This window comes from Eurosta solidaginis, chromosome 5 (genome assembly GCF_040869045.1).
Source record: "Eurosta solidaginis isolate ZX-2024a chromosome 5, ASM4086904v1, whole genome shotgun sequence".
Taxonomy (NCBI): Eukaryota; Metazoa; Arthropoda; class Insecta; order Diptera; family Tephritidae; genus Eurosta; species Eurosta solidaginis.
This window is the reverse complement of record NC_090323.1, coordinates 15892348-15912044: the sequence shown is the minus strand read 5'-3', so window position 1 is coordinate 15912044 and position 19697 is coordinate 15892348. Positions and strand designations below refer to the sequence as shown.

General features: G+C 37.4%; 2 protein-coding genes across 4 annotated transcripts in view; one reads left to right on the top strand and one right to left on the bottom strand.

The window, feature by feature from the left end:
- LOC137252206 (serine protease easter-like) overlaps positions 1-19697 on the bottom strand; it is a 339821-nt gene that overhangs the window by 39563 nt on the left and 280561 nt on the right. The window lies entirely within an intron of this gene.
- Positions 1-19697, top strand: part of caps (capricious) — a 341000-nt gene that overhangs the window by 310530 nt on the left and 10773 nt on the right. The window contains exon 4 of one of the 3 annotated variants that reach the window (XM_067787604.1): positions 5378-5476. The exons of the other annotated variants lie outside the window; for them this stretch is intronic. The gene's annotated coding sequence lies outside the window, so the exon portion shown is untranslated. The remainder of the gene's footprint in view (positions 1-5377; positions 5477-19697) is intronic. 3 annotated transcript variants of the gene reach the window in all.

Genomic DNA, 19697 nt, shown 5'->3' with positions numbered 1-19697 from the left:
TAACTTTAACTTTAAATTTAACTTTAACTTCAACTTCAACTTCAACTTTAACTTTAACCTTAACTTTAACTTTAACCTTAACTTTCACTTTAACTTTAACTTTATTTTTAGCTTTAAATTTCGCTTTAACTTTAACATTCAGTTTAACTTTAAATTTAACATTAACTTTAACTTTATGATCCGGGGTGGGCGTGAGCTTAGCACCTGCTAACAAGCCAACCTAATCTAAACGCACGCAAGTCATTTTCTGTCAAAAATGTCTGATGCAGATACAACTTGTATGAGAGCAACTCAAATTGAATTTGCTGCGTGAAAACCTCACTCGATTTCCAATTTTTGTTCTGCGTGACATTTAGATTTGACGTTTGCACACATGCTTTACATTGTCGCAACGCATGCTTATTTGGGTTAGGGCAAAAACGCCGGTTGTTTGCGTGCGCTAAAAAAAAATCCAGTGCGGTTTTATTAGGTTGGCTTGTAAGCGACCATATATGTATACGATAAGCGATAGCACAATGGCTACTTCGTGAAAATCAAGGGCAGCTCTTTTAGTTTGATTTCGATGGTCGTACGGTGAGGAAGTGTCGCATGCGCTCTTAAAACAGATTACCAAAGAGTGCGTGTGACACGTGTTCACCGTTCAAGCATTGAAATCAAACTAAATAAATAATTGATTTTGCTTTCGTGCTCGCTACGCGTTCGTGTTTACTAACACATTCTCAATTTGGTAACCGTGTATATGTAGTGGTGCCCACCGCTGTTTATGATAGAGATCCAATTTTATGTATTTGGCCGAACCTTTACGAACCTTTTCGAACCTTTTCGAGCGTTTTCGGATCTTTTTTGACAAATATCCGTTATGGTTTTTTTTGATTTAGTCGCCTAGCCCGCGATAAAAGTTGGTAGTTGTAGTTTTAACCGCAATGTGCCAATCCTACGACGTTGGACTGGCAAAGTTGTTAAATGAGACAACACTTAGTGCCTGCGATGGGCACATTAACTGAAGACTACCTCTCGGGCGTCACATGCTTATAACTTAGGCCTCATCAGTAACAGCAGATGTGAGAAGTGCGAGCTGCAGGAATAAACTGTTGGGCATGTTTTGTGTTCGTGTCCTGTGCTCGCGAGGTCAAGGCTCCAGCTACTAGGGGTGGCAGAGTTGCCAGATCTCGAGGCATCTATTAAGCCAGGTACTAGAAAACTTCTGGTATTCGCCAAAAATACGGAGTTATTTTATAACGTTAGTCCTGAAACATAATTGGGGTGCTTACGTTTGGTCGTCAAACAAATTCTGACAACACTTTATACACATTCAGTCTATGTGAGATCTTTATAGACCGACCAGTTCAACCTATGACACACCCTGTAATATTTCAATATGAAGCCTAGGCAAGAAGTATTAGTTCATCTTAGTTTGTAGGCGCATGCATATTTACCATTTGGTTGCGAGAGCCCATTTTCGCTAGACAACATTTAAGTTCGGCTGAAATTTATGCGCGGAATGCAACAGCAACAGGAAAATAGTGGAGCGCAGAAAAAAAGTAGCAACAATAATAATAAAAGCATTAAAAGGCACACTAACATGATGATGCAATGTGCGCAATTGCTGATTGAAGGATGAGCAAAGGAGGTGCAACATATTTATGCATGTGTATATGTATGTGTGCAAATATGTGTGTTTATAAATATTTAAATGTGCATGTGAGTCTCATTTACTTTTTTCGCTTCAAGCAGCATCGCTTTTCAGCTGCAAACGGCTGATAGTGAGGTTGTTGTTGCTGTCGGCTGTCGGTTTCTTGCCTGCAATCAGTTGTGCGGCTGTCGGCGGCTGGTTATGCCGGTTGTTGGTGGCTTGCGGCAGATGCCAGACAGCCTGTGGACGACCGTTGTGGTTTTACCGTTTATATGGTGAACATATCTACCTTTTTTCGTGCAATTTTCGCTTTGGCGCTGATTTAATTTGTTCGCTCATTTTTCCTGCATTAATATTTTGATACGCAGCTGTGGTGGTATGTAAAGTTTTGTAATTTCATTCGCTAGTGGGGGTTTTTAACGGGTTAAGCGATTCCAGCAAATAAAGCTATGTATTATTATGATAAGCGGCCTGCTCACAAGATGTCCCTCAAGGCCCTGCATGGAAATTGTGCTGCTTGCCTTTTAGGGGATGACCTGCAAGCGGTGGAAATTTCTTGAGAGGATCTGCAATTAATACTACTGTATTCAAAACCTTATAAATATCGCCTAGATGTTCTTCGTTGCAACTTGAATTACAGCCGACTTTTTTTTATTTATTTGTTCCTGAGAAGCACAAAAATTCTCCCTTGCAATCTTTGGAGCTCTGCGGTTGCTTAAATACAGTAAATTTTACATGCTTTGGTGAGAGGAGAACCATCTTTCAAGGGCCTATAATGTGGCTTGTAGATGAAATGGCATCAGAGCTCTAAATGACAGTAGTGGTTTTTCAAGGTGAAAATCAAACAGTGAAGTTATGATAAAATGATTTTCTTGCAGCATTTTAAAGTTTTTTTTCTACTAGTATACCAGTATACTCTACCTTACGTTTTAAGTAGTCATTGTAGGCATCCTGGTTCGCTCGTATTGGAGAAGTGTTCAGAAATGGCTTGACTCTTACAAGTTGTCAGGGGCGATTTGAAACCTTGTACGCCATTACGATTTTCAGCAGACCTCTCAGACTTCGACAGTGAAATGATTTAAAGGCTCGTATGTCAGAGTAAACTTACATAAGACAGATATTTCAAATAATAAGTCGTAACTGCCCGATATCGGGATCTCAAAAGAAAAGCATGAAAAAGCGAAGGCAACATAGTGTGTCTGCCGGAAAGCCGTAAGCTAACGCTGAGCCGTCAGATCAAGCAGTTGTGTTGGTCTTTTCCGATGCCTTTGTAAAGCTAAAGAAGTTCACAAAGACAGCCAGCTTTTGCTCTGCAGTTATAGCGAGGGTGTGTAACCCACCATTTTAATTCAAACGTTTAGCAAGAAGAAGAAGGTTCCACTTAAGGCGGCCATTTTGACTTAACCTTTGTTTGCAATATGCGCATAAGTGTCATATTATCGAAGTCAGTTACTAGTGAATGAATGCAAAAGAGTCCTTATTGATCAGAGAGTCAAAAAAAAGGTGTAGTAGGATGGATTCCCCGGCATCAGAGACATGAAGGTAATGATAAGGCGTCACAAACAAATAGCACAACTTTATCATTTTGCTTCTAATATCTAGATTAATAGCTTATGGACACATTTAAAATGCTTCGATAAGATGACTCTCTGAATAACTGACAATATACACCTTTAAATTTTGTTAGAGGCGAGGGCCCCAAACGCTGTTAAATGTATGTAAGATGTTAATACAACTTACTCCTTTAAATACAAATATTTTTTTCACCCAAACCTCTACTGCCATACTTTTTTACGGTGAACAATTTACGCCACGAGCGTAAATTTGCAAAGAACACAATATGATAAAATGAAAATGAAAACTTTTGTATGCAGACGAGTTAGCACAGCGTGTTTTCTCATGTGTGCCACTTTGTAAAGCGTGTTTCAAAACCTTGTTTGTGTGGAATATGTGATGCTGCGAATATGAAATTTTAGACATCTTGCATTTTAAAATTTTTTATTTGCATTCGAAAGCTATGTAATGTAAAGGAAGTTATTTGCCAAAATCTGAGAAAAAGTGATGAGAGTTTACACAGCTAGAAACCAAAAACCAATCAGTCGATAGAAATATTTGTTATTTACAGCTAAAATCTGATATATTAACTTTAGTTCTGTTTAAAAAAGGTACATTAAAATATAGCTAACATTACTTGCATTAAATTAAAATATTGAAAAAAAGTTTGCATGTTTGTTCGCTGTGAAACAAACTTTTGTGTTGAATTCGAGCAATTCATCGAATTGGTGAACGAGGCAAAGAAGTCTGTATATATGCATAAATATATGTAGTTATGTATGTACTTTGTTAATTTTTATACACTCGTGTTGCCAGGTTAATGCAAAGAAACCAATTAGGAACGCTTACATATTTTCAAACACAATCAACTGTTGAAACTTTTTAGCAAATGCTAAATGATTGCGTATGTTTGTATCTACTTATTTACTTACCTATTAATTTTATATATTTATGTATCTATCACGCGCATGGACTCCGAAATTACTCAGCTGATTTTGGTAAAAAATTTAAGGAGAGCTTCATGGAACCCGGAGATTGTTTCTATGAAGTTTTTTCCGCAAACTGGACCAGGGACATGATTTGCTTAAAATTTTGTACTTTGCTTGCTTCTTGCCTAGTTGATATATCTGAATTTTTTAGAATATCAAGTCCTCCAACTTCCAAAACGAATATTCGCTACAACACTAGCATGCACTCACATATGTTTGTAGCCGGTATTACCCGAACGCTCATTTCATTTGAATTTAGTTCGGTTTGCATACACTTTGTCTTGTGTATGTATGTATGCATGTCTGTCTTTTTACATATGCATATTGCATTATGGAATTTTAAAATTTTATAAAACAATTTTTTAATAATAAAATTTTAATTGAAGCGCAAGAATTTAATTACTTTAGCGAGCATATCATACAATTCTATAAATAATATACATTTGTGCAAATTCCCAGCTACGTTTCTTAGTTAGTTAGCGGCTCTTAGTAATTTGTAAAACTCACATATGTTGGAATGGAAAGTAGGTTGACGTCAAAAAAGAATATAAACAATTAAAATAAAACATTATGAAAAAATCCGCGTTTAATGACTATATCTGCCGTTAATTAGATTTTGCTCTCAATTAAAAGCAAATAACATTTTTTCCCAATGTGAGGTTAGCTTTTGTAAAAACGACTTTAATTCCAAAGCCGAAAGTCCGGTGGTTCGAAAAATTTGTTCCACTGTAGCCTGTCTGCAAACAAGAGATGCTAGATAGAGCTGAATGTTCCAGATCCACATCCGGCAAAACGCTACCTATAACCGTATTTATCAAATAAAAGACGTTCGTAAAATGTTTTAGCAGTGACAGCAATTACAAAAAGACTCATGTTCACACTGCGAAATGCGTTCATCTCTGTAGAACTTGCCACGAAAAAGTTCGCACAGCTAACTTACTAATTGTTATTGTTAGGGGCGAAGTGGACGAATAATTAATAATTTTTGTTAGAAAAGTGCAGTATAAAAATTTCCGAATTTTTAGTTTTTTTTTTATTTTGTGATCGAAAAACACGTTTGTTATAAAACACTGCCTTATGTTTAATCACTAATAATCTTTTCTAATTACATTCATTAAATTTTTCTTTACTTTTATTACAATTAACATTGTTGTTTCTTTTGATATTGACCCACTTTGTAATCTTTTTCTTTCTCTTTTAGGTAAGTGAAAACTTCTCGACAACCCAACGTTGGGCGCCAGTAAACGATATCAATGTGTACTTCAATATTTTAAATTTTCTGTCAATTGTATAGCTTAAGGTGAGTCCTAAAATAAATTGAATTATTCATTTAATTATTAATTAAACCCACGAAGCCAAACGAGTGCTGACAAAACAGCGCTGGTGATGTTGCCAGTGCCGCTGGTATATTGCACCTGCTAGTTCACTGGTACAGGCGAAGCGTTAACTACGTTATTTGGAGTTCATTTGGGAATATCTCCGAAGTAATTTGGGATAACTTCTGTATGATTTTGGGGAAATTCTCAGGGTCCTCCCAGGGTAATTCGAGAGCCATTTTGCAATCACTTTGAGGTCCCTACAATATGGTTTTGGGTACTCTCCCGGGGTCCTCCGAGGTCGTTTTGTATGGCTTTGGGAACTCTCTCGGGGTCCTCCCGGGGACAATTGAGGATAACTTCGGACTCATTTGGGGTTGATTTTGGTAGCTCCCCATATCATTTCGGGATGATGTCGTGGAATCTCTCGTGGTCTGTCCTGTAAAAACTGAGCCAAAACAATGTCTGGAAACAAAATGAAATCTTTTAAATCGGCTGAATGCAGTCGGTGAACATATGTATGTAAGCCAATACTTGTCTATACGAATCCGCTTAAAAATAAGGATAAAATTCAATTTGCATTTACACATACACACGTAAGAAAACATATTACTTTAGTTTAAAAAATTTATTAGAACAATATGTTTTAATAGATCTATGCGAGTGTTGTAAATTTTTTCCATATATGTGATCTGGAATCATGAAAGGGACCTATTGTGCGAAAACAATTTTTCGAGAAAAACGCTTTTAAAGTTTTTGTTTAGCTTGACTCTGTGTAGCGGCCGGCCGTTGTGAACGAATTTTGTACTTAAAATTTAAGTAGCTTCCCGATAAGCTACAAGTTTGAAACTTGATTCAAAACCCGATGGCAATGCAATAATAGGAAGAAAAATTTCGATAGGTGGCAAATGTATCGAAATATTTCAAAAAATCGTATTTGTGGTCCGATTTAGCTTTAAATGCAATTTTTGAAAAAACTAAGAAAGATAGTAAGTGAGGTTTGTTCCATTGGAAAGAGCGTTAAATTTCCTATAAGAATCACTCAAAAAGTGAACAACAGTATTTTCGTACAACAGGTCTCTTTCATGATTCCAGGTCACATATATGTACATATGTATATGACGAGGTCGTCAAAAAGAACGAAAAAAAGTGCTGGACTTTTTCATCATTTGATCTGATAATAGAAAATCTCTAGGTAAATGCATGGTAGTGGCAGAATGCTCCTGCTAAATCTGTTTTTGAACGGTTGGTTCACTGCGAACAAACAAATAAAATGTTTTTTCTTTGCTGCACTCAGTTATTATATTAAACACGTTCTTAGCAAATACTTTTCGTTGGTAGAATGCGCCCGCTGAACGCCCGTTTGAACGTTTTGTTCTTTGCGAACAAACACACAAAGTATTTTTTGTTCTTTAAGGAATTAAGAACGTATTTAGCGACTTTATTTGATAAGACGAATACCGTTGCAAGAGCCTACCTGTGTGGGACACAACCGTTAAGTACTCTAAAAAAGATTCAATTTCTCATTGTATGGATAAAGGCGATATGTTCACTGGACTTGGCTTCTTTTAAAAGCAGCGAAAATTCGAAACTTCTTGCAGATTGACCCTATGTACTCTTTTGAGCAGTGTCCTATGAATAATGGTTTCTAAGAAGGAATTTGTCAACGGTATAGCTCCATACTTAAATGTGTTTGTGTGGAAAACTTTTATTTGGCTTTTTGGCAATAAATTTCCGTACATCTCCAACAGAACTTTTACTCTTCACTTTTTTGTTTGCTCATTTGCCAGTTTAGTTGAATGAGTTTGAGAAACTGCCAAAAACGAACAGAGCTTTTCTATCTTTCGCTCAAATGATAGTCCAGCAAAGCGTTAGCCAACCAACTAAAGCATACGAACTTCTAGAATTTCAACTGCGTCGGTCGCAGTTTCGAGTTTTACTGTTTGTTTTATTACTTTTATTGACTTTTGCGAAATTTCATTTTGGTGTTGTTGTTTTGTTTTGCTGCATTTTTGGCAACCAAACGAAATTGCAAAATAAATGATTGTTTCTGATTTTATACATTTCTCAAACTTTTTGCAGTTTATTCAAAGAGCTAAAAATTGCTTTATCTTTATGTGGCATTGTATGTTTTTTGCATTGCGATAGCGCTATGAGTTTAAGCGGCAGTTGGAACTTCTCTGTTAGTTATCTATTTTTGTATGGGGCAGTCATGCGGTAAACGAGAGTTGTGTCTGTCTGGAGTTGCACACACATACATACACGTACATGTATTTGTCGGGTTTTGTTTTCATCAAGTCTAAACACATTTGGGGCGAGGCACCGAAACAAAGTTGGCGCGGAGTGGCGATTTTTGGAAAATTAAATGAAACTTATAATGAGAAAAATTTGTGGTTTTTGCTGAGTAGGAGATTTTTCGGAATTCAGTTTTTATTGCATTTGACGCAAAGTTGTTGGCAGGAGGCATCTTCGAATCCAATTGCTGAAATGGAGATTAAAATTAATACTTATTTGAAAAAAAAACTAATATTTATATAAAATCCAGCAAAAAACGAAATATTACTGCACAATGGGATTATATTTCCTGCGCCTTAACATCCTGGCCCTGTTTTTTGCTGTGTTAACTGTATGGAGGGTAGTGGATGAAATCATCATAGAAATGTAATTTAGGAGCTACTCAACTCTCCAAAATCGATGACTGCCTTATTTGCCATACAGCGATTCGTATAATAACTAAGAATGGGTAGAGAATGGGGTAACACATCAAACCAAAAAAAAGTATACAAGTTTTCTGTACCTTAACTGGGTAGCTGCCAGCCAACCTCACCTAGTCTAACTACGAGCTATCGATAGTCACGAAAACCGATTATACGTAACAGAACGACTCTTTCTTTTACTGGAGCAATCGATTTTATTTTCGCTCAGTATTTTTTGGTGCTTTAGATCCATGCCCAAAATGTTCATCTTTAAATCAATTGTGTACATATTAGTTGCTCCTTGCTCTCCTTTTTCTGGTAGATATGTCACAGAGACCAAAATTTTTCATAACAAGCTGACCTCAAAATCATCTCTTTTACTTTTACAACTTCAATAAAGCTACTGAAAAGGCTTTAAAGTGCAATCTTAGACTACTCCTTGCAGAAGTTCTTCGCTATATCCAAAAGGTTCGATCACACACAAACTTTAAATAGGGTTGGACCAAAAAGACAGGGGGCTTAGAGGAGTTAATTGCAAATTACAATAGCGTATATCGGCGTTAATTCTGGGTAAGGAAATGTTTAAATTATAACGGTATTCAAATCGAAGTTGGACTATACTCACGACCGTCTCCTTGGGAAATCTGCCTTCCTGCGTGTTCCTCGTATTGTACGCTCGAAACGAGGGTTTCCGGGCATCTGGTTCAAACGTATGGGTGCTGGTATGTCAGATGTCGTAGAAACTGCGGATATATCCTCTTTTATATTTTGGGAGTTGGGGTATCATTAATCAGTTGTTAGGATGCTCAGGTTTCTGAGCGCTTAACAGAAATGTTTGTTCAGCATTTCATTTCTTTCCTTTATGGCATTATTCACGCCTCATACGGTAGATGATATTCTGGCATCATCAAATGACATCCCTTGGCATTTCTGGTGTTTCGACAAGCTCGACGACCATATACGGCGACGCGTGGTACATAATTGGCCTTGCAATGGCTCTATAAGTCGCTATGAGCATTTCTTCGTCCTTCTCAAGTGCTGTTAGCGAGGGAATGCGGCATTTCTTTACCGCTCTGCAATTAGAGTGAATTTACGACTGCATGCTAGCCGAAATTGAAGACATTACAAATGTGATATTGAAAATGTTTGGATGCTGGACCGTCGGTGTCCATTATTGCGAAATTAGCAACGTCCGTCGTGGATAAGGTCACCGAAAACTTGGTCGTTCATAATGCCAAGTCACTCAAGCTGGCTTTACAATTACATCAGTTATAACTTCACTGCCATAGAAATTATGGAAGCCATGAAGAAGGAAGGAAACCAAATCCTGAGTCCATGCCAATGCTTATCCATCTTTGACTTGCAGGAGTACTTAAGCTATCTAACCAAGTTGCAGGCCTTTCAGAAAGTGGGTCTCAAAAAATTCGTAGGGTATAAAGCAAGCCGCCTGACTACGAACTGAACCGGAGCTAATCAATACCTCACATTCAATATATCCGCAAATCGTAGTCTTTTCTATAGCTCTCAAGTAGTTTTGACAGTCTGCAATTTCGTCACATATATATTTTGTTGTTGTTATTAAAATAACCTATCCCTCACAGCGTACCGAAAATTCATTTATTGGAACAAAAATGATTGCATCTCTGTGTTGTTTTTTTTTTTTTAATTTGCATTTAAATTATATTTTAATGGAACTTTTGATAACACCCCAAGGCCTGTCAGACCCTCAAATATAAGTACGTGATATGAACAAATAATTTAAAAATGTATAGGATGTAGGATGCCTACAGCAAAGCTAAATTTAAAAAGGATAATTACAAACGACTTTCGTTATTCAATAAAAAGTTTGTTTGGTGCGAGGGTTAAGTGGGAATATATGTAAATACATAAAAGTTGTTGCGCCCAGATGTAGGTAATAAATACAAGTTGTTGCGCCTAAGAGTAGGCGACAAATAGAGGTTGGTGCGCCTGAAAGTAGGCTACAAATTGAATTTGAAAGCTGAGTGTTGATATCAAAGGATTTATATTGTTGCGTGACTAAATATATTACCCTTTAGATATTATAAAATTGAAAAGATTTTCAAATTATGAATAAATATCAATAAAAGCTTATGATGATTGATAAGGAAATAAGGATTATTAAAAAAGCACTTTTTTATAAAAGTACATGAATTAAGCATGAAAACAATTACCAGCAGGATAGCCTAGTGGTTAAAGGCAACTGCAGTTTCACCATGTGATTCACGGTTCGAATCCCGGTGAAACATTTGATAACATTACAAAATTGCCTGATGATGATTACGTTGGCAGTTTTCGAAATGGTTCCATCGCAATATGCCAGTAAATGTTTCTTTCTTTTCAGTTTCTCTTAGAAAACATAATAATTGAAATTCAATTATTATAAGCCGCTGTTAAGCTCATGAATTCTTAAATATAAGTATAAACTGAACACACCATTAAACAAACATACAAAAATATGTCAAACTGAGCCCGAATTTACAAAGCTTCTCATTCGCAACGAAGAAGAACTTTACAAAAAACAAGTCTACAAATTAATATAGAGACAAAATGTCTCAATTGTGTTGTTAGTGTAGAAATGAGAAAAACTGAATTAAGCATGAAAACAAATACCAGCAGGATAGCCTAGTGGTTAAAGGCAACTGCAGTTTCACCATGTGATTCACGGTTCGAATCCCGGCGAAACCTTTGATAACATTACAAAATTGCCTGATGATGATTACGTTGGCAGTTTTCGAAATGGTTCCATCGCAATATGCCAGTAAATGTTTCTTTCTTTTCAGTTTCTCTTAGAAAACATAATAATTGAAATTCAATTATTATAAGCCTGTGTTAAGCTCGTGAATTTAAATATAAGTACATGGCAGGAAAAAACACAAAATTGTTGATAAATATAGGAACGTATGTACAAAAAATATTTTTTGATCTGAAAAAGGAAAAAAGTACATGCAGCAAGAAAGTAAAACCAATTGCGATCAAATATGCAACAAGCAACATGTGTATAACAAACGTCTGGCATGCATTTCATCATCAACTATGAGCATACATCGAAAAAGTGCACAGACGTAGATACTTATGCAGCTTTTCTTGTCACTAGCGATCCAATATAATCCATTGTCGGCATTCTTTATTCTGCTTCTCATCACTCGAAAAGTATTCAAACAGCGAGCGTCGACTCACTAACAGACAGAGAAGAGTCAAATTTTGCAGCGAATTATTACAAACAAATAAAGAATACGGCCAAAACCAACAGACAAGCTAGTAGACTAGTGGAGTCACTGACATACATACGCCACAGGTTCTGTAGGGAATTCAATTAAGTACAACCAATCTTTAAATGTCTGTTTTTGATTGTCGTGTGTGCTATGCATGCCTTCAGTTTACTACTTCAGAAGAAAGTATGTTGAAACTATCTGGAAACTAGTTTTTATAAGCTATTTTGTAGTTAGGTGATAACTTTCTGTATTAACATGAGCCAAGCTCTGCTAAAGAGCCCATAAAGTATTTTGTTAGACATTCCATTCCATCCTACAAAAGTCATCCGGTGGGACTACATGCGTTCGCCGTATACTTTCATCAGACAGTGTCCTGCTGGTGCAGCAGTTGTAGCAGTTCTTTGCCCCATCCAATATGTGCTCTCACACGCAATCTGCCATCGATATAACGGAAGACCTAGGAAACTTACTGTTTCAAAAGGGTTGGACCAAAGAGACAACGGTGTTAAATGCGTTGATTCCAAGTTACAATTACGTGTAACGGGGTTGATTCTTAGTAACTAAGAATTTAACTTATTACGGTTATCAGATCGACGTTGAACCAGGCCGACGCCGGTCTTCCTGGGAAATATGCTTTTCTCTACTGCGTGTTTCGAGCATTGGACGCTTGGAACTTTGTCAACTCTTTATGGTTGAAGCTGATCGCCGCTTCATCTGGTTCAAACGTCTTACTTCTGGTATGCCGGATGTCTTCGTAGTACCATGGACTCCCATCAGACAGTGTCCTGTTAGTGTCCCGGTCAATGGATCTAAGAAGAAACGATTGAAATATTCAGTTCTCATTTATGTGAGGTCAAAAATTTTGGAAACGCCATACAAGTGGTTTCCAGTGCACATCTGACATTTGCTTTCTCAGTGAATACATACATAAGGAAGTATTTGCACGAGGCAAAAGGAGGAGCGACGTGCCTCATGCCTTATCTTGGTCTGTTCCGTCACCTTCTTTGCTAGTACATTAACTGGGACCTAAATCACTATTTCGGTGTACCGAGAGGCTAGTTCGTTTTTAGAAAATCTTCGAAGATCTATTATAGCTGCTTGATTTTCGTAGCAGACTTCCACTGGCGTGAAATTCTTATATGATAACCATAGATCAGCCTCCTTTATGGCTCCTTGTTCTGCTTAAAAGACGCTGCAGTGGCTTGGCGTCCTTATACTTAAGTAGAGCCAAAGATATCTTGCCTAGATACCACTGCCTCCATCGCCATCAAGTTTGCAGTTGTGAGCACTGCTCTGGATTTTTGTTATGAAGTAGAGACATCATCCGATTCGTGTCGCTCTGCGAATCTGATGGAGAATATTTTGCAAGATAAAGTGTCGGAGCAAAACAGTCTAGCTAACGAAACTTTTCCGGAATGGTTTCTAGAATAGTGGTTTTGCCAAACTGATGTTGCTCGCCTTGGGCTTAGGTTGTTATAGATAAAGTGGGGTCTGACGCCAAAACTTTGAGTTCAGTTAGCAGTTTTCTGCTTATTGTCAGCCTTTTCGATGGAACGACGACGTGCTCACTCAGAGGCTCGACATTTAAGCTTCTGTGCACGGATCTAAAATAGTATCGAACATAGTTTTGTTGACCGCGTTTATGCGTCTCCTAGAATCACCGAACGTTTTCCAAACCAAAGTCGTCAATTTTCAAGAAACGTCAAAAACCCTGCGGTTTATAGATGGTGCTGGTAATATAAATAAAATAATAAATAGTCATTTTCTCGCATAGGTCGAAGAAGTTCGGCATGAATAGGCTTTTGATGTTGTTGATATCGACGAGATTCTTGCACCCAAGGGTCTAATTCATTGTCGCATTTCTCGTCAGTGGTCTAACGAAAAAAATAGCGAGTGTACACATTTGCAGTCGTCCAAAGTTTTTAAAAATTTGTGGTCCTCATACGACAAAATTTGATTCTTATCCTTCCCGTGCATGAATCTCATTTGTTAGGGCGTTCACATAATATAACGTCACTTTAGATAATCTGCCTTAAGGAATCTGCTGGTTTTGTAACATTTTTATATTTAAGACTTATGAAAGTCCGACGAACCCAAGATCTATCCAAGGACTATCCTCACAACAACAATTGCTTTTCTATTTTTACCAACCTGGCCACTTAAAGGCGGCGTTCTGATTACTAAATACTCCCGTCAAAAAGAAACCTCCTTTAATCTTCTTTTGTTATCTGCTATGGAATTTCCGTCTGGGATACCAAACCGAAATGAATTCATATATTCTGCAACTGCTTGGCTGTTTGTTGTTCTCATATTTTACATAGACTCAAACAAATGTGTTGAATTTGAATCCAGAAAATTGTTTTTTGTTTGTTGTTGCAGCAATTGGTGCGTTTTTGCCAGCTGGCTCTGGAAAGTCTTGAAAATGTATTGCTATGCTGCACAAAGCTAGATAGATTTCCTCCAGTTACATCACTGCTGTTGTGCTTGTCGCTTTGTTTTTTTTTTTTTGTTGTTTCTACAAAGCGTATTGCCACCATTATTTTCGTCGTTTCGCTTATGAACATTAATCTTTCGTGAGCTTGCAAGTTATTGCAAGCAATTTATTATCACGCTTAAATGAAATTGGTAGATAAATAAAATGCTTAGCATTTGCTGACTTTGCGTACAATCAGTTACGTAAAAAAGTTGAAGTTATGAAAGCATTGTGATAAAGATTTTTCTTTAAGTGATAAGCAAATAGATAACTTTTTGATGGCGAATCGAGTACACACCTACCACAAATTGTTTACACTCTGACAACAAATCGATAAAATTTGATAAGAAAACGATAATTTTTAATGAAAAATCGATAAATTTTCTATAATTAATAATTTACTTTTCGATAAAATATCGATAACTTTTTGTTTACAAATTGATATGTTTTCGATGGCAATTCAATAACACGAAAATAACAAATCAATAATTAATTGATAACATATCGATAATTCGTTGATCATTGATATCTCACCAATAACCTCTAGCATGTATAGAAAATACATACCACTTCGAAAGCAAATCCATAACTCGTCCACACCTTCCTGATAAAACAACTATAACAAACCGATAAATCGTCGATAAAAAATGGATAACACGCCCATAACCCGTCGATAACAAACAGATGACTCATCGATACATTGCTCCCAGCTGAGGCTACAGTGTAGTGAATAGTCTTGAGCTAACATCCTGTTTAAACCAATACTGCACACTAAACCTACACTAAGATTCTCTATTAGCCCTTACAGCATGCCACTTCCAAAGATTACGTCTACGCACACACTTACCATACGCTCACATTCTGGCTTCCCTCATACCGTGATCAAAGATGTTTACACATCAAAAAACTGCAATTACTCTTTAGGTTCCGGTAGAGCTAATGGTTACGGAATCATTATCTGGACTAAGTTGCGGTTACGATTTTGGCTACAGTTGCGGTTGTGGTTACTATTATGGCTACGGTTGTGGTAAGCGTTAAAAGAACGACTGTGGTTAAGGTTACAATTACTGCTACGCTTATGGTTATGGTTAAAGTTACGTTTATGGTTACGGGCTAGGTAATGGTTACAGTTAAGATTGAACTTTTTCACAAATCTTAGCCAGACGACTACGCCAGTGTAATTTTTTTGTAGCATTAATACCATCACACCTATAGTTATAATAAGGGTTAAGGTTAGTGCTAAGGTAACGGTTATGGCCAAAGTTGGGGTTATGGCTACGTTTACGTTTACATTTACATTTATGGTTACAAGATCGGATATACTTAGTTGCAAGTTATCCAGTTATAATGGAATATTCTTCCCAGTTTCGAATAGGTGAAATACTCAGGCTATTTTTAATCGTAGCTTCGGTGGTCGAAAAAGCGCTTTTGGTCGACCAGTTCCTAGTTAGTTAGGCAACAGTATTATTCTCAGCAGCTCTCTTTCTGAAATCGCATCCAACTCCGCTGTACGTAAAAATTGTGTTTACCTGACAAATCACTGAGTTAGCTTCATTCATATTTGTTTCCAGACATATAATCACACACACTTCCATGCAAGTATGCCTATGTGTTGTTGTTGTCGCTTTGTTATTTGTAAATATTTACATTTGTGTCGCGTCAACAAAACAACAAACAAAGCAACAGTCGTAGCAGCACCTCTGGCATACTTGCATATCCTTTGACTATACTCAAGCTGCAGATGCTGTTTCCTTCAAATGGTAGAGAGTTACTCCGAAGTGAAATTTTTGTTCTTCTCCTCAGCGTAGATGTACATCTATGCTGAACATTTAGTTAAAACGGGCTTACTCCCTCAAGAGCTTTTAGATATAACATAAATTTGTGTGTTGATTCTTATCAAGCAGACACATCTTCATTCAAACAAAATTTTACATAATAAATAAATACGACAACGCACACATGCACATGCACACATACGTGAACAGGCATTGCTCATATTGCGCTGATGCTAAGTAGTTTTAAAATATCTGCGAATGTTGCTTTGGTTTTTCTTTGAAATTACATCTTTCTTTGTACTTTTTTCATTACACACATACTCACACCAACACATGCGCAATCAGACAACATAACAGATATGCCTTTAAGGAAGAAAAAGTCAAATCTTCGTATGTATATAAAATGTTGATAATAATGAAGTAAAAAAAGAAAGCAAGAATGAAAAATTTTATAGAAATAAATAAAAAAAAAAACAACAAATGGTGAAAGGCCAAGAAGCAGCAAAATTTTGCAACGAATCAACTGCCTATGTGACACAACAACAGTGAGTGGGTTATATGGCAATATGGTAATAATGGAAGTCTGTGTAACATTAAAGACTCGCGAGAGGACTTTGGTTGTACATGGGAATACATAAAATAAAACTGAAATAAAATTTTTTTAATTTTAAAGGTATTTAATGCTAAGGAAATCACACAGATTTTGTTGGTATCAACGACGGGGCTTATTTGGTTCTTTCTTGAAAGGAGCTTTGTCGACTTCTTATCGCTAAAAAGCGATACGGACAAGTTCTTACTAAGAGACCGATCGTTTGTTGATATCAAATACATATATAATAATACAAAAACGATACAACCCCCCTGCAAGTTAGGGGGATTAGAATTAGAAGTTATGCTTTTCGTAACAGGTGACTAAAATACCCAATTGATTCAAGGGGTAGGGGTGAACTGGTGAGGCGCTGGCGAACCTAAGCTCCACATGAAACTAGGGTGTGGAGTGGTGCGTGATAGCCCAGAATATTCAATGTGCTCATATTAAATCGTTCCCAATATTCTACACTTGTACCTTAATGGTGCATGTTACCTGAATGCACCGGATCTATATCTGGCAAGGGACTATCAACATGAATAGCACTCCTCAAAACCTTCGGGAAGTGTATTTAACGCTACGACCACGCCAGTAAGAAATTGGTAACACACCCATGACAAATCGATAGCTTTTTGATAGTAAACCGATACCATTTCGATAATATGTCGATAGGTTAGTTTGAACTGGCCGGTCAATTAAGACCTCACATAGACTGAATGTATATATAGTGTTACCAGAGTTTGTTTGACGACCAAACGGAAGAACCGCAATCAGTGGCCAGGACCTATGTAAAAATAACTCAGTTCTCTTGGCAAACATAAAAAGTTGTCTAGGACCTAGCTTAATTGCTGCCTCGATGTTGGGCAACTCTTCCGCTCCTAATAGCGGAAGCCTTGATCTAACGTGCTTAAGACACGAACACAGAATGTGATCAACGGGTTTCTTCGTGCAGTTCGCACTTCCTACAACTGCTATAACTGACGCCGCATAACTTATGAGCATGTGACGTCAGAAGGCAGTGTCCAGTATCCAGTATATCTCTTCAGAGATATGAACCACTTTGTGAGTCTAATATAATATCGAAAACTTTTTGCTAAAATATCGATATTTTTCAATAACAAATTTATAATAAAGCGACAACTTTCCGGTGACAAATCGATAATTTTGGAAAATAAATCAATAGACTTGCTGCCGCCGTGATGTGCTCCACCTACCACAACGAATATCCTGAGTTCAAGTCCCGGGCAAAGAAACGCGAGACATATGGGAACAAGTACTTTCATTAAGAAAAAAGTTTGTACAAGGGGATCTCCCCTCGGCAGTAATTTGGCAAACATTTCGGGTATGCAGGCTATCAAATGGCAACATAGCGTTAACAACTGCAACGGAACTGAATGTTTTGGGGTAGCTTGAGCGCAATACAACCATAAGAGAATAACGTCATCAAATATTGGATGGACAGACTATCAAGTTCCCAACCTGCGCTACGATTGGTCTCTTAGTGCCACTATACAGTTGGAAGGTTGGCACAGGAGCGCTCGAGCGGCACATTCTTTTAAATTAGGCCTTGTTAGTGATACCAGATGTAAGATGCGGGTTACAGGAGGAAGCGATAGACCAAGTTTTGTGCTCGTAACCTGTGCTTGCCAGGCTAAGACTCCAGTGAGAGTAGCACAGCTGTTGCATTTCGAAGCAGCAGATAGCATAGGTTCTAGAAAGCTTCGAGCATTTGCCAAGAGGACAACGTGATTTTATAACACATGATAGAGTTTTTCAGTTTGGTTGTTGAGTAAACTTCTGGTAACACTAAGAGTTCATTCTGTCTGTATGTGGTCCTTACGGACTGGCGAGCACAACCTACCCTTTAGTTGTAAGCTTATTTTTGCATAGCAACTGAAAATATCAAAGCCTTGAGGCTTACTCAGATTGTGCTTATCATAATTTTTCCTTTTAGAGACACATTTTTTTGTTTTGTTTACTTTTATGATGGTATACGGCAATATGTAATAGTACTATTTTGTTTGTTGGCACTGTTATGACAGCTGTGTGTCTTAATTCCCCTTAAGGTGTAAGTAACTGGAACCCGAGTTGCTAATATGGATCTATACATTTTTTGCGAAGCAGCTGAGAAGAAAGAAAATAGCACAAACAAATTTTTAAATACGTCATATTCCAAGGTCTGCCTGCCCATTAAGTTGCCTTGTGCTGCGTCACATTTGTCACCAACCTCACACCCCCTACCACCCACTATTCTTACAAAAGCTCACACAACAATTTGCCACATTTCTTTTTTTTTGGTTATAATGTGTCATAAAATTCTTTGAATTGCTATGTGGAAGGGTTGCTTATTTCTACTTATCGCACCATAATATACAATGAAAGAAAGAGACGAAGGTAAAGCAACAAGACAATGGGATTGAGTCATTATTGAATGGAATGGAATAAAGGTTGACAGGAAGCAGCGGTAAAGAGATAGGCAGTTGACTGACTGCCATGTCAAGCAGAAGAAAGATTGTACATACGGCATGCTGTCACTTTAAAATGTTAATTGATATGAGGCAAATTTCTTACTTCCTTCCGGTAAATGGTCATATATATTTACATACGCATATATTTTAATACGCATGTGTGTAGGTGACTTTCTATATATATATGAAATATTTTGCCAACGAATGGCTGTTAAAATGCTTACTGCACGTCCATCAAGTTCTTTTGGTTATGGTAAATATATGATAATGCGTTATTTTTTCTTTCAGCCATATCGCAACTTATGACTTAAGGCGCAGCAGTTAATGTATACGCAATGGCGTACGGGGAGTTTAAAAAAAGTTCGACTAGTTAAGCAGTAGAAAGCACTTGATCATTTTTTACCACCAGTGAGTTAGGGGGCTTAAAATATAACCGCGGTAGGTATGATTGTCGTAAGAGGCGACTAAACTACCAAATTGATTCAAGGGGTTTTGTAGCGCAACCCTCTCATGGGCTTGCCAGCGCAATATATATGCAGCTTCTCTAAACCAATTTTCAACCTGACATATCCGAGGCGGATCCTGTTTCATTAACAGCCGAGGCTCTGGCGACCCCAAGTTCCTCATGGAACTAGGGGATGAGGAGGACAATATGGCCTAGAAGGTTTAATGTGGTCATATAAATCGTTCCCGAGATGGTCGGGCTAGTACCGTAATGGTGCTTTGTTACCGGAACTTACCGGATCTATATCCGGCAATGGACCATCAACATCGATAACACTCTCCAAAGCCTTCGGGGAGTGTCGTTATCGTTAATACAACAACAACACTTGATCATTTTTGTTCTTAGTCTACTGCGGTAACACTATCCATGACCCGTTCCCGTTGTTGTGTTCATCTTGCAGTACATTCGCAGTCGCGAGGAATAAGATACGCTCTTTAGCTTTAGATAAGCTGCTTTATTTCCATCC